The sequence below is a fragment of the Tympanuchus pallidicinctus genome, unplaced genomic scaffold (assembly GCF_026119805.1).
Source record: "Tympanuchus pallidicinctus isolate F22 unplaced genomic scaffold, pur_lepc_1.0 scaffold22, whole genome shotgun sequence".
NCBI classification, from domain to species: Eukaryota; Metazoa; Chordata; class Aves; order Galliformes; family Phasianidae; genus Tympanuchus; species Tympanuchus pallidicinctus.
In genome coordinates this window covers 8,043,446-8,059,446 of record NW_026294739.1, presented here as the reverse complement: position 1 = coordinate 8,059,446, position 16,001 = coordinate 8,043,446, and the positions used below count along the sequence as shown (strand labels likewise).

Genomic DNA, 16,001 nt, shown 5'->3' with positions numbered 1-16,001 from the left:
CCCATGGGGGCAAACAGGGAATCCAATCTGCAACACTGCTGAGCAGTAGCTATCGTACTGTATTGTACTAATGTACTGTAGCTACTGAACTGCTCTTGCAACAGTCAGTGCCCACATACTTGTAACACCAAACTCATCTCAAGACACTCCTAAAGAACCTTTCTTGGGATGCCAAGAGACTTCAAAAAACTTGAATGAGCTCCTACAGCTCAACTTTGAAAAGCATCTATACCAACAGCAAACATCTTCTGAACCAAGAACTGCATACATCCCACACACACAGTATTTTACAGCCTCATTGCATTTACCTATCTGAGGGTTATGTATGTGATGCTTAAACAGGGAATAAAATTACAAACAGCTGGGACAGAAAGCTTGACTAGTTACTGCAAACATTTTTGAAGTATTAGTGTTCCTTGCATAACGTACTCAGATCAATTTATTTTTTTACTGGTAGCAGTGCTACTTCAGAGTGCCACTCACGCCAGGTAAGTTTGCTATCCAACTGCAATGCACTACAACCAAAACATGTGGCCTATCAAATCACATGCATCATTGGTTCGCCACCCTGCTCAGGAAATGCTGATTGCAAGCAGCACTGATCAACTCCTGATCAAAGGTTCTGCTTGCTGCTGTACTCAGGCAGTGAGCAATTCCTAACCATCTGTCAGGGCAGATACAAGTACAAGCAAATGTTCTGAGTACATTTATATTTGATTAAAAATATGCAAATGCAAGTTGTTAAATATGTAATGCAAGCTGTAGGTGAGGCACCACCATTTTGGTACCCCTAATATGCACACTGAATATTATATGATGTCAGATATTTTAGCAATTAGTAACAAGGATCATGCACGGTCACCTCTGTATTTGCAATCAAATGGGTTTTAGTCCATTTTGATTACTGAAACCAATATACATTGGAAAATTATTACTGTGAATTGCTCTGCTCGGGAAATTCTTGTAATTCTCCTTTTCCCCACTTCATTGTGAAGGAACAGGAGGAGATACTGGGGAGGATGAAAAGCTGTGGATTTCAGCTTCTGAAGTCAACACACTGAGAAGCCAACAGAAATGAAGGAAGCTTGAAGGAAGTTTATTGCAAGCATTCAGCAAACAATGAACATTTTCTCAAATTCTCCTGAATGCAAGGACACACATAAGAAGTTCTCCAACACGTTCACTTCACCGCTTAACAGCTGCGCTAACATTGCATGAAACCTCAGTGAGAAAATCATGCTCACTGCCACCTGACTCTCCAGTTGTCCACAAGTGCAGTTTCACACTCCTCCACCTGTAGATTAATCTTTGTTTTTTTAAGTTATTAAGTAGAGCTTTTACAATCATGAGAACTCTAGGCACGTTCTAACAAGTAAATGCCAGGTGACTTTATAATCCCACACCAAATAATCCTACATTTATTACATCACTGTGCATTGGTTCTTTCAATGCCACTGTGTTTATTAAAAATACACAGACTTAAAACATCAAATGTTTTGTATTCAAGTTTCATAGCAGGTATGGCCATTCTGGTAAAGATACTGAGACTTAACCATCCAGAAAAAAATTTCTGACAATTTTTTTTGTTGTTGTTATTCAGGAAGGTAGAAGTCCTCAAAGTCCTTCTCCAAATCACACATTTGCAAAGCAGCACAGAGCAGCTCACGCTGTCTTTCCCATGCAGTCAGCTGAAGTAAAGCAAGCGAGATTTTTGTGGGTTCTTCCAGTACATCTGGCTTTCTGGCAAGGGCAAAGAATCCCCTTACTGGCTTTGCCTAGAAATGTTTGCATAAATGAATTCAAGATTTTTTTTTTTAATGATCCAGACACCAATTCTATGGAAGAAAAAAGAGCAGTGCTTTACAGCATTGTTACATACCTTCTAATTTAAAGTGTGCTCTGATATCAAACATACAGCTTCTCGGTCAAAACCAAAGCACCACTTTTTCACATCGCTATGCAAAGATACTGAATTCATAATACAAGAAGCAATTGACCTAATATCACAATAACACAGCAGTGCTACATGGTAGCATTCAGATATGTGGTTTTCCCTCTTATTCACATGAAGATCTCCAAAATATCAGTTGCTTTTCAGCATGCATGACAGCCATAAGCTGCAGCTGTGCTGCATTGAAAATTGACAATGCTGACATTAAACTGAAGGAGCTTTTTGAAGTAATAACAAAGGCACTGATTGCCTTCTTCCTAAATCAGAGGATTTTATGTTATTTTAACATAAGAGAACAGAGCACAGTAACACAAGAGTGGGGTTGCCTAAAGTCCTGAGCCCAACCCTTGATTTATAACCAGCCTACACACCTCTCAAATCCTGCCCATCTCCCTTCCAGTTACTACCACCTACCTCTCTTTGAGAACACAAATTCACTTTCAAATTACCTATCATTTCCTCTACTAAATTTAACATTTTTATGAGGATTCTCCACAAATCAAGGATACTGATTGGCCATTCAGCCCTCAAGTTTGTGTTGTTGCATTCTAGTTGCTTGCAAGGCATTAAAAGCAAAGTAGACAAGCCATATCCAATTTTCACAAACTGCTGACCACAGCAGTGCTAGTAAGGACCTAATGGCATTGGATATACAAAGAATATTTGCCCTGCAATGAAGAAGAAAGTCAGTGATGGAAAAAAACATACTAGAGACTGCTTTCCTGAACTCTTAAACAATCTCTTATAACTGTGCCTTACACCAACTGAGCTTTGAAATATCCAAACAGTTGAATGTCATGAGACAAATTTTAAAGGTATGCTTTTTAGAGCTGCATTCCATGCTTGTTTGCAGTAATTATCCAGCATTACTATTTTCACTCAGTGATGCATTATGCTTTCAGTTAAATAAAGACCTTTGAAATAGGTTGCAAGTTTTTAATGCATACATTTAAAGAAAAAAAGCTGCATTCACTAGGAAGGACAAAATATACCCCTGTATTCTGACCAAGATTACAGTTTATATATCTCATTCTCATTATACTGCACAGCATGAGTTCTTGCACCTGGGTGAAATCACTGAAGCTAAGTAGTGCTAAGCCCTTCACTTAAAGAGGTTAAAAGTGGCTCCTCCAGTAGAATGAGAATGCTGTTGCATGGGTTTAAAGAAGTAGCCCATTTGTACAGGCATCACACCCTTCACAAGGGAAAGTTGTTCTCCCTACAGTTTTAAGAACCAAAAAAAAAAAAAAAAATTTAAGTACCTTGAGTCTTGAATCTTTGATCGATTGCTAGTGTTTTTGAAAAGGAAAAAGGTCTTTGCTAACAATGACTCCTCTATGAATCTAGAATGTGAAGAGCTGTTGTTTACTTTGCAATAAGGCAATACTTCTATCACTTTTATCCCTTGAGGAAAATAAAGCTTCCTTCTAACCACATGGACACTGGACAATTACAAAACCAGATTCAGAATGGCCAGCACTTAAGTGCAATTATGACATTTTGCCATCCTAGTATTATGAGGAAGACTTATGAACAAGAAGAAAAACGGACATGTTCCATATGCAAACTGGAGAGCGTTTGAACTCTGAAGACTGAGCTTCTTGCTCATGGATGTATTTCTTCTTTCCTTCTACTCAGGAAAAGGAAATGGAGATTTCATTACCACCAGCATCATGCTAAGATGCTGTAAAGTATTAAAGGTGTAGTGGGTTTGATAAGTAACCAAGAGATGTTTGGAATTATTTCAGTTAATTCACCAGAAAATAGCAGCAAATGTTTTTAATTATTTAACAGCGCCTCTTACCAACAAGAAAAAAATCCACATGCAAAATGTCTCTATTATAACCACAGTCAACATGTGAAGAACACAAAAACAGTCAAATATACTTCAGCTTCTACTTTAGCAATGGCTTGATTAATAATTCCCTAAAATAACATGCAATTTCATCATTATGCCTTGCAGGTACTCATTATTTCATTCTGTAAGTACAATTATTTTTTTCATTCTTATTAGCATGCCCATTCTTGAAAGAGAATTTTAAAAAACATGTACGTACCAGAATTTAAGTCCACGAGGACCGCTAAGTGCAACAATCAAAGGTGACTTTTGCCTGTAAAAGCCCTTTCCTGTGGTTATCTCAGTGCAGTTGGAAGGGATATTTCAGCACCATAAGAAACAGATTTGCAGTTAGGCTGAGTTTTTTTTTCTTCAGTTAAAGTGCATTAAATCTTGTTGGCAAAATTGCCCAGATTGTAGAAATTCAGCATCACTGTAAGTCAGCATTACATTACAGATCTTCTTAACATACGATTAAAACGGCATGTAAAGTTTGGCTTTAAAAAAAAAAAAAAAATGCAAGAGAAGGACAGGTGCTTGCTTCTTTAAATCCACATTCAGAGAAGAGAGGGTATAGAAAATAGGAGGGCAGAAACAAAACCCTGCTTTGAGATCCAGCAGAGAAGGAACTGGATGATTTTTACCCACTTTATAACACAGAAGATTACAGCACCATCATATGCACTAAGACAGAGATTGCTAAGGTGCCTCATTTGAGTATGTTCTGTGGAGACAAAAAGAAAGGAACATAAGGAGTGGAGAATATCCTATCCAAATGGCTTCTTGCTGCAGGAAAGACGCTCGCTCTCTCATTGCCACTTAGATACAGAAGGTCTGAAGCAGTCTAGCTTGTGGCATCGTCTCTCTTTCTCTCTCTCTCCCCCCCGTGACTACAGGCAGGCTTGCTCTCTCCAGCTGCCTCAGTCTGTTGGTGCTGCTGTTGATTAATCAGGGATTCTCAAACAAAGAGCAAGCCTACCTTCGGGTGCGAGCAGGACTGCGGGGCTCCGCGGCGGCTGCAATCCGGCTGCCGAGCCGCCCCGCGCAGCCGGCATGCTAGCACCTCGGACAGCTCCGCCGCGCCGGGCCCATGGCGGGGCCGCGGCCGGGCGCTCGGCGCTCCGCTGGGCAGCGGCCTTATCTCCGCCGCACTGGAGGCTGATTAGCAAGTAATCCGGTGGGAAAGAGATCTGCGTGAACAGCACTGTAGCGTTTAGTCTATAGGGAGGAAAGAATATGAAGCAACACCCCTCCCCCCCTCCTTCTCCCTTCCCAAAAAAAGAAATTCTTCTTCCACCAAGAATGTGTAGGTTAACCTTTAGCCCGTGATATGGCTCAAGGAAATGAGCGGCCACTTAAAAGGACCATCTAAGCCTCAGTTTGATACCTCTATTGATGTATCTTTTGCACTCACCCTCACTGAAAAGCAGTGCAAGGCGCACAATTACTGCTGACGCAGATTAGGCTGCTGCTTGGGGAAGGAGGGGAGGAGCTTCTTAACCTCACCAAAACAACCTCCCACCACCTGCTCCCATTGCACGAGAACAAAACTACGCTCCTCGGACAGAATGAGCGTGACATTTACACTGCTATACTTATACTGATAAAAGATGTACGCTCTGGAATGAAGCATTCTGTTTGAAAAGCATCCAGGATGAAACTACGCTGCTCTATGCTCATCGAGAATTTGTAAGCACAGCGCTTTGGAGGAAAACATTTCTTTTTTTCTGGACTGGAAATCTGTGTTACAGCTCCTCCTTTCAGAATACATGCAGTTTTGCTGCCTCTCCTCTAAACCTGCAGCATGCACACAAAGCAAAAGCATTCACGCCCTACATAAAAGCCAGAAAAAAGGGAGCTGTCTGGATGCGCACACCCTGTTTCATTTTGTTCTGCCTCCTTCTCAAGTTACAGGCATGTTTCTTTTGCATAAATCTTGATTTGAGTGAATTTATTTCTAAAGTGAACAACTTTTATTCCATTATTAGAAATTAAGCTCACGGAATAAAGTCTTTTCAACATAAATGCATATTCACATGAAAAGCAGCATTAAAAAAATACATAAGGCCTCACCTACAGCAAAAGAACTTCCTGCAGATTTACTAGCCCCACATTGTAATATCAATATTACATCCCATCCAGGAGAACTTCAGTTAGCCACCTAAGTACAGCACAAAACTTGGTCACCTCCATCTTGCAGAATTGGTCAACACTAATATTGAACCATAGCCTGAGGATAGTTAGCTCCAAGAGCTGTCTCTTCATAAATATCTCCTACCATTTCAGCCCCTCTCTTTCAGGCCTGTGGAACATGGTGGGCACTGTATGCCCATGTAACATGTCCAAGAAAACATTTCAAAAGGATGCTTTAAGAAGAGCTAAAAAAACAAAAGAACAGGGTCTGAAGTTTTAGAATGCTGTTCTTCTGGTCGGGAACAAAAAGATCTGGAAAGGAAGTACCTGCAACATAGAAGAACTGAAGGCAGTCCTGGGAGAAGAGAAATCCTTCCTAGCCCAGGGGCTAGCCAACAGCTCTGCTTCTGATTTTCTCCTTGAAGGATACTTTGAGAGGAAGATCTGTGGCTATGCTGTAATTGGGGAATTCCTTCATTTTTGTCAATTTGACATTTCCATCATGCAGTAGCCTTTTATTTCCCCACGTTTTTCCAAACTTCAGACTTCCTCTATCTCTGCCCCAAGTCATGCACCAAAAGGAAAGAAACTGTCTAGTGCAATTTCTTTCTGTGTTACTTTAACAAAGATCTCTGTAAAATCATTACAGCTTCATAAGTAATTTGAAGAACTACAAATTTCAATCCATAAGCATGAAACACTCAGGTAATGGGCATCTCCATGAATAACTTCATGGGTAGCTCTAACAGCCACGAGGGGAGCAGAAATCGAAAGAATGGTTTCTGACACTGACCTGGAAATGCAGCTAGCAGCTTCTTTTCCAAAGTACCTTTGCTCTTGGCTGTGTCTTCACTGCACGATTAATCCCAGTAATTGAACTAACCCAGAAGTAATCATCTTCCAGACACGTTATTGCACCTTTTGGCAGTTTCTGTGTCTTATCATTCTTGCACGAGTGTTCACAGGGACCACAGTTTCATCAGCTCTAGAAGAAAACACCCAATTTTTCTTCCAGTAACACTGTGGGAATTGCACTGGAGAAATAAAATGACCAGTCCAGGAAAATAAAAAGCACCTATAGAATCAATCACAGGATATTCTGCATGGATTTCTTCCTTACATAGAAGATAGATTATTTGATTTATGTACACAAACACACACACACGAGGAGGAGATATCACTTGACCTCTGGCTGCATTTTCACACTGAGAAAAGAGGAAGAAAAGTCTGCTCAGACTTACAATAGTTGCAGGAACAATGAGGCCAGGAAGATGGCTGTGGCAAGAAGTTTGGAAGCACAACTATGCACCAGGAAGGAGACAGACCTCTGTGGGAGACTTCCTGGTCTCAAGAGGATGACAAGCCTTTTCAGACACAGAGATATATATGACCTCCAGGCCACAGATGAAGAGTTCCATGACTAGAGACTGCTTAACAGAATGAAAAAAAAAAAAAAGTTAAATTGAAGAGGAGATTTCATAAGATAGAGGGCTTAAATCTCAACATTTCTAACATCTAGCTATAACATTTACTCAGATGTGTCATGAATTCTTGTCCCCAAACTCTGCATCCCAATAAATAAGAAGAGAGGATCAAGAACAAGACCTTCAGTGTAATGATCAAGTGAGAGAGGTATATCAGCCACTTTTGCCAAGAACAAAATCTTACCAAACCAAATCCAGGATAGGTAAATCTAGGGATTGGCAGTTTACCCACACTTACAAACGAGGCCACAAAGATGCTGATTTTGACTGATTAGCATGTTCCTTGGACAAACTAAGTTAACTGTGTCATGCTTCTTTCTCCTTTACTCTTGCTCCTTGCCTTCTGCTACTTTTTCCTGTTTCTTGTGAGCTTACTGTTGGTTCTCAGTTTCTCATGCTGCCAGTCTGCTTCGCTATGCCCCCTGTAATATGGATTCCTCATCCTCCTAACTTCTGGGCACATCACACAACCTAAGCCTTGTCTTACTACTATCCTCAACCTTTGCAAGCTTTATGTTTGGCTTTTTTCATCTCCAACACCTAGTACCTGGTTCTAATCAGTCTAATCAGATAGGACTAATTTAACAGTCTTAATTTAACAGTGAGGCAATGGTTTCTTCATAAAGACCATCATAAATCTTGCATACAAGAGGCAAGGGAAATCTTACACCTTGCATCCTAAATCTTACAATCACAATAGTGAGCCTTTCACTGAACATGCACGTGTGCTCACAATGCCTAACAGCTTCAGCAATGCCACGACCACAGTTGAAGCATCTGCAGTAAGGACAGCTGAAGTTACAGTTTGATTCTGCAGGCAGGAGGACGCTTTTCAAATACAAAAATGAAAATAGACACTTCTGCATAGATCATGCAAAAAGGAAGTTATTGGTACAGGAAGAAGAGCTGCTTAGCTTTTCATCTGGATTTAAAATTTGCATTAAATATTTTTAAATGGCAGTAGTTTAAGTAGGGTAACACACAAAACCGAGCATCTTGTTTACTACATCACCTTCCTCTTTATAATCATAGTAAGCCTAAGGTAACTCTGACTGAATGCAAGCATAGTGTCACATGAGGAAACAGAACTTCTACTCAGGGAGCATAAAGATCAAGCAAAGTCTTCATTTTTAGAAAGCTGCGCAACTACAGAGTTCAAAAATCACACTGCTGCCACCACCACAACCACCTGCAGAACTACATTCATAAGTGAGCACAGTGCTCATCATAACTTTGACTTTAGATGACTGAGATTTGGATTGTTCATACTCTTTGCATCTGACTGTGAGCAGCCTAAAGAAAGTGGAAAGCTATCGACTGCTCTTTGTAATTAATTTTCAGCATGATATGCTGGAAGACTAAGCAGAGTCTTCTAGGCAGCCTTCCCAAATTCTTTCAACCCATCTGCCAGGTCAGCTTAAGGACTCAAATCTGTTCCCCTCATTATTAAGTGCATGGAACTTCTGTGGTTGCTCCTTCTCCCAGCCATGTTTGGCTCCTCTCACCCTGTCCTCCCTTTCATGCACACTGCGCTACCACAAGTGTAACAAAGAACACACAGTAAAGGAAGCTCTCATTGCTCTGTCTTGGATTTGGTTCAGCTACTTCACATCCCTCAACAGCACTCTTTTACTTCCATACAGCACAATGGCTCGTCCCTGCCATAGACTGACTATTCACATCCATAACATACATTTCTCTTATTCTGGCAAGATATTTCCAGCATACTGAGGAGGCTTCATCTAAAGGTACAACAGCAGAGGGTTCCCCAGTCATGTAAAAAGCCAATTAAAGTTAAATGCTTAACTGCCATCTGTGCCTTTAAGAAAGATCTCTTAATTTTCCCCAGTGATCATTTTTTTTTTCACATGGGACCAATTTTTGCTGTTATTGCTTAGGCAAAATTCCCATTGAAGTCCACAGGGAACTTTGCCTGAATACAAAACAGGGAGCAAAACCCTCTGCTTATTTGCATAGACCACAAATCACAAAAATCATTTTCCAATGCAAGTGATTTATCCTACGTGACAGTTGGTGCAACTGGGCTATTTTTAACCATAATTTGCTGTAAAATATTTCATTATATTTACCATTCAAGAGAAAAAACTCAATTGATTTTTTTTCCTTAAACTGGATTAGATTGAAAGATTCTGGCTGCTTTCCAAACCCATTAATTACTAAATGGTACATTTTCAACAGAAATGTTAAGCTATAAGTAGTTCCTTCTAGAGCCAGTTTGCTCCTAGCTAAAATCAATTAAAGCTGGTAAAGATACATTTCTATGGTCAGGTCTCAAGTACAGGCAGCTGTATTTATAGTACAGTGAATGCTGGCAAATCCTCCAGCATGGATGGAGTTGTACTAGCTAAATTGTTTTTCTGTGTAACTCATAGAGGGGCTAAGTAGGTGGTTTTATTATTCTGGGATAAATCCAGCTGTGTCAGTATGCTTGCACTCTCAATTCGCTCTGTTTCTGCTATCATAGCCTTGATTTCCTAGCCCCAAAAAACACTCTATCCCATGGAGTGTAAAGCAATGCAGTTTAAGCTTGCTTGTCACCACCACACCCTGCTGTTCATTCCCATTTGTGTGGCCTTGCAAGGAACTGGGTCATGGAAATGATCCAAACCAGAAATAATTTGGGGTGGGAATGATAGGAAATCCAAAAAACACAAAGACCAGCGTGTTCTTTTCAACCAGATCACTTCCTTACACAACACAATGCAGAGGGCACTGCACAGCGTGAGAATGAGAACCCTGCCAAAGCAGTCGGTGACTTTTAAAGTGAGAAGTCCTCACACCACAGACACCAGTGTGCTTCAGCTTCTGGCTGAATGATTCCACTGCCCACACAGCACATGTGCCAGAACTGTTGCACAGTGACTCGGCCTCCTGAAGCCTACAGGAACAAAATATCCTGAAGTCAGCAGGGGTGCTGATAGGCACTCTTAATTGTCTAGAAACTCCAGAACAACTGCTCTGACAAGAACAAGCAATTCCCTTGGTTAGTTTAGAACTGGCAGAGAAAGGCAGGTACAGTACACAATGTGATTATAAATGTAAGGTGGAAAGTGCTTTCTCTACCAGAGCAGTTGACAGCCTCCAGGCATTCAGATTTGTGTAAGCCAGCACTGTGGCTACCAAAGCACAATCAAGGATGCTGTTCTGCTGCCCTCCTACCCCCAGCTATTTCTCTGGCCTCACATTGGCACAATTCCTGCTTGGCCATGTGTTGAAGCAGATTGGGAAGCTGATCAAGCTGAGAACTAGCCTGGGATTTTGGCAGCACGTGGATGTTATTACTTATGAGAGGACCACCCTGCCTATGGAACCAGCAGGCAGCAGAGAGCCAGAGCAGCCCAGCAGATGGAAGGCAGGCCAGTAGGGTCTCATTCAGGAGCAGCCAACTTCTTGCTTTCCAAGCTACTTGGAGACTCAGTTGTGAATAAGGAGCTCCAGTGAGACCCATGGCATTTCTGAACTCTGCAAATAAAGTGCCTGGAAGCTCACAGAGCACAAAACCTGCTAAAGCAGCCCATGATAAAGAGCAGTACAAGAGATCTGGGAATGAGAGCTGGGAGGCAACTTATTTTCTTGAAGCATGGAGTCTCCTATCTGTATTCATTAATATCATCTGCAATTTGTTTCCCCCTGCACTGCAGGTAAGTCCCATCTAGTTAGGAAATGGGCACAGATGGGGAAAGTCAGAGTTGCTCACTTCAATAAAACAGAATTGGAACCATTACATAAAGGCATGGTAGAAGCTGAAAGTCTTGGAAAAAACCCTGTGAAGAATTGCAGTAAGGACTGATAAAATAACAGAATCCTCTATTAAATCTAGTTTTGCTATGTACATGAAGATGGCATCTAAAAGTAAGTTGTTGCTACTGGCTAAATTCATTAAAGCATTCATTTTACAAAGAAATTAAGAGGCTATATATCTGTTCAGAAAAATAAGCATTGCAAACCACAAAACCAAATATTTGTCAGATGTGTTTGCTTTCAGCATTCAATAAAAATCCGCATGGAATATTTGTTGCAATGTACATCAGGACTGCAAATGAAGGAAAGTTTAGAAGAAAAACTGTTGGCCTCTAGAAAGAGCACACACACAACATGACAAAAACTAGGGAAAAAAAGGAAGTGCAATTTTTTTTTTTAAAAAAAAGGTAGTTTGTGAAAACATAGATGATGAAGCCAAAGAAGTGGCCACAGCAGAAGAGGGAGAAACTAAGGATATGGAACTTCTTTGTTATTCTTAATGAGACAAAGATTGTCTCATTAATTTCTAGTGCTGAAGAAGCAGTGACCTGTGGTGGAGGAGAGCAGCTCCATACAGGGCATTTTGGATGGAGAGGAAGGCTAATTCCCAAGTACCCCATTCACATAGGCAGTCACTGCATGAGATGCTGGGTCAGTCCTAGGCCTCCTCATGTATCTGAGGCAGCCAGCAGTAGACAATCACTACACCGTGGGGCTGGCTCCAAGCTTGGAGAGCAGTGGGCAGGCAAAAGAGGGTGGCTGCCAGCCAGGAGCCACCAGCAGCCACCAGGCTGCCCTCACTAGTGCATGCTGCTTATGACCCAGCACAGGGATGACGATAAGTCATAAAGCATGAGGGGAAGTGTTATTGACTGAACAGGCTGGTGACAAGGGCAGGTGTAGACAGTCAGCACCAGCAGACCTCACCCTCTGGTCATGGGCTAGCCAAGCTCCAAGGCAACAAGGAGCAGAACCTCATGTTGTTCACGTGGTTATAGGGATACAGGCCTTATTTTAGATGTCTGTGTCCAGACGTAGCACTCCCCTCACCTCCTCAGACAGAAGGGGAAGAGTAGTTGCTCTCTCCCATCCTCATCTCCACAGAGAAACAGGCTGAAGTCTGTAACAATGTGCAAGTCACAGTAAACAGTCAGCTGCTCTCCCCCCCATCTTCAGACATAGCAATTTAAAGAAAAAATCAAATTCTTCTAATTACTATGGAAACAATTTCCTGCAGGCACTGCATACATACACTGTTAGGAAAACTAGTTTTCTCCACAGCCACAGCTGGCTAATCACTGTATGTCAGTTAACTTAGTTCTGAGCCTCCCCCCCTCCCAACCAGCTTATTTTCTCAGAGAAAATATTGTGATCCTTTATATTCTCTCAGTATAATAGCCATTCCTATCAATGGAGGAGCTAAAATTGCTACCACTCAGGAAGAAAGGAATGTAAATGAGGAATACCAATTAACCTCTTTACAATTAAAAATCTCTATCTATTATAGCACCCATTAGTGATACTCTAGTTAATGGTCTGTCAACATTTCCATTAGACCTTTTCCCCCTGCTCCCACACAGAACTAAATCCTAGCTAATCACCTTGAATATACCTCTACAGATTTACACAATAGACACATACAGCTCAAATTAGGCAAAATACAGATTCTCCCTTATCTTGAGCCATTACATTCTCCTAAGTACCTAAATTGTTCTAAACGCTCTGTACTCCAAATACACTAAGTTTTACAGGATGATTCTCTCACCCCACTCTCCAGTGTTACAACTACTTTATGTAGCTAAAAAAACCAAACTGCAAGGACTTGTCCTAAATATTCACTGTGAAAACAGTAAGGTGAAGCTGTGTTCACAGCAGATTCCTTTCATCCACTGCATGTAATATACTTTGCATTCTCTCTATATATATATTTAAAAAAAAACACTAGATGTGAGACAGCGGGCTACATTTTGTGCAACATACTGTAATACCTAGAAATGGCAGGGTGAACTAAGGACAAAGCATCAGCCTTAATAGCTTAAGATCCCTTGGCATCCTTATGGCCAAACCACATTCTCCACAGTACTGTAATGTAGTTTTTTGTATGTCAAATTCATTACAAATGTATCACATTCATATATATTGCATTTGATAGTCCTTCCAACTCTCAAAATATACTGAAGCATTTTATAGTGTGCTCATCATCAACTATCCTCAGTTCAAGTGCTGGTTTACCAGGGAGAGTAAGCACCACACAACCAAAAGGAGAGACGTCCAACACAAATCATAAACTACAGTTTAACCCTTATTTTCACCGGCAGATTTCTCAGCAAATTTGCAATGGTACTGCTGGTTACCTGTATGCAACTTGGCACCATTTTGAGCACTGAGCTTCCACACAGCAGTTCACATATGCTACATTTCCCTGGCTTATTTTTGATCTTAAAATAGAGGATCAACAGCTCTTATGCAAGCTAATTAAATACGTGTACACAGACTACCCCTCAGAAACAAAAGCTGTGCTATGCTCAGGCTTTTATTTGGGATGGCTGTTTGCAAATGCTAATTAGAGCAACTGAAAATGACTCACATTTTATATATTAAAACTGATAAAATACTAGTAGGAAAAAAGCTGGGGTTTTTTGACTTTTTTTTTTAAATAGTCTTTAGGCATACAAATCAATGCTACCATATGCATAAATGCTGGAAAGACTGCTTTCTGGCAGCCCTGCAGGGATGTCCTTAGTTTTAGAGACTAGTTGAAATCACCATTCCTTGAATTCCTGGGGCTACTCCAGCTTATATTTTATGACAGAAATATACAGAAGTTTTTGTGATATCAGGCCTTTAGTACATTTTAAATACCCAGTTTGCTCGCTGTATTTAAGAATTCCCTTATTTGTGGCATATCTTCAATGTTAGTGTTTCCATCATCTTAACTACACCAAGTACTTATTGAACTAATCCCATCCAGGGAAGAACGAACAGCAGTACAATGGAAGCTACTGCTCACATCTTCCAGTGTAAAAGCATAACTTGCAAGAGGATCCCTCTAGAAAATGTGTCTGGCACCAATACAGGCCAGCCACAGAATTACGCCCTTGTGTAAAATAGTCAGTACAACAGCCCTAAAGTACTACCTACCATATTTTGGCCAGACATACCAATAAGTGATTTTTCTCCTAAATACTCAGCATTAAACAATACCAAAAATTGCACACAGCACTGTTCATGAATCAGAACTCTAGATTTAATAATGAGCTTTATACTGGAATTCTTCTAAGAAACCACAGTGAATGGGAAAAAAGAAATAAAGTATCCTTTTCCATCCTGAGTTTACATATTAAAGGCCAGTTGTCATTTTCTGAAAATAATTCAAAGCAAAAAAAAACAAAACAAAACAAGACCATGACCAGCTAAAAAAGCAGGTAATTAAAATCTTAAACAGTTTTGCTGAAGAGGCACAAATTTAAGTGAGGCCCAGGAAGCCAGGACAACCTTTTGAGAAGGATAAAATAAGGTCCAAGGAACATCTTTCATCTTAAAGATGGTGGTTGTAGATAAATGGGCAGAATTTACAGGCATTTCTGAGCTTTTATTTTCAGGAAGTTTAGGCATTTTGGACCACTAAAAGATCAAAACTGATGAATTATCAGCACAGCCCAGAAATTCAAGAGCGATTTGTAGCCCTTTTATTATCTAGATTAAGCATTCAAAATCTTTTCAAAACAGACTTAATCATATGCCTCTAACTACAAATCTACATAGATCAGTTCTGATTCAACACTCACAGTATGCTTTTCTGCTATGAAATTCCCCCCAACTTACACATTTTGAATGGCAGCGTGTTTCTCCTCCATTATCAGGAGAATTTTATATTACTACTATTTCAAGGCTTTCCAGTGACCAAAGAGAAATTTAAACAAATTGATGTTTTCCCAGAATTTTCTTCTGGAAGAAGAAGAACAACAAAAGAAGAATCAACAAAAATACCACAAGAAGATACCAATTGCATTGCTCTCTTCCATTCAGGTCCTTGAAACACCAGCTTCAGGGTTCGTGACAAATTATCAGGCACTCTCCCACACAACATAAGCGGCTATATCAAGGCTCCCACCTGTTCTATTACAAAGATCACCAGAAACCCTCTGGGCCTCTACACAGCCATAGGGGGTGAACTTGACACAAAGCACACCCTCAATCTCTTGGCATGTTCTAAAGAATAGGAATGCAACGCTAATCCCATTCCTTGCTAAAACTGGCAACAGAAGGACGAAATAGAGTTAGAAGGTTTGCACAGCATTCTGCACAACTGATTAGTGTTGTGTTACATCCTTCAGACACCTCGAGAAGCCTTTCAAGTGATTACATTCCACTCTATAGAAGACTACAGTGTTGTATTTGTTTTTTTGCATCTGATCTTTAACTTGCTTTTATCCCCAAAATTTTGCCAAATCTCCCTGCATTACCTCACTTGTCCATATCGATGAGAATTCAAATCTAACGCCGCCACGCTCTTCTCTCACTGGGGTCCAACACAGACTTGAGCAAACTTGTTGCTTCGATACAATATGAGAAGTATCTAATGGGATTCTTACTTCCTGCTTGCTAAAGATGAAGCCATTTTGTGAGCCTTAGCTGCCAAACACCACAGGAGTCAAACTCCTCACAGCAGTGAGCAGTAGAGCAAACTCCACTGAAACACCCCTGTAAAACAAGCATATAGACAGGAAGAACAGGTTCACTGCGTTTTATATCGCTAACATGTTTCTCTCACGCAGGAAAAGAGCTAAGAAAGCTGCACAGGGAATCTCCAGATCTGTGTGATTGCCTGCTC

The 16,001-nt window shown here is 40.6% G+C and overlaps 2 protein-coding genes across 4 annotated transcripts in view; one reads left to right on the top strand and one right to left on the bottom strand.

Moving 5' to 3' along the window:
• Positions 1–16,001, top strand: part of SERPINE2 (serpin family E member 2) — a 606,689-nt gene that overhangs the window by 186,601 nt on the left and 404,087 nt on the right. The window lies entirely within an intron of this gene.
• NYAP2 (neuronal tyrosine-phosphorylated phosphoinositide-3-kinase adaptor 2) overlaps positions 1–16,001 on the bottom strand; it is a 152,740-nt gene that overhangs the window by 122,802 nt on the left and 13,937 nt on the right. Inside the window, exons 1-2 of one of the 3 annotated variants that reach the window (XM_052686410.1) lie at positions 4,768–5,387; positions 4,009–4,512 (exon numbers count right to left, since the gene is read on the bottom strand). The exons of 1 other annotated variant lie outside the window; for it this stretch is intronic. The gene's annotated coding sequence lies outside the window, so the exon portion shown is untranslated. Of the gene's footprint in view, positions 1–4,008; positions 5,388–16,001 lie in introns of those variants that run through there. One more of the 3 variants, XM_052686409.1, reaches the window with a different exon arrangement.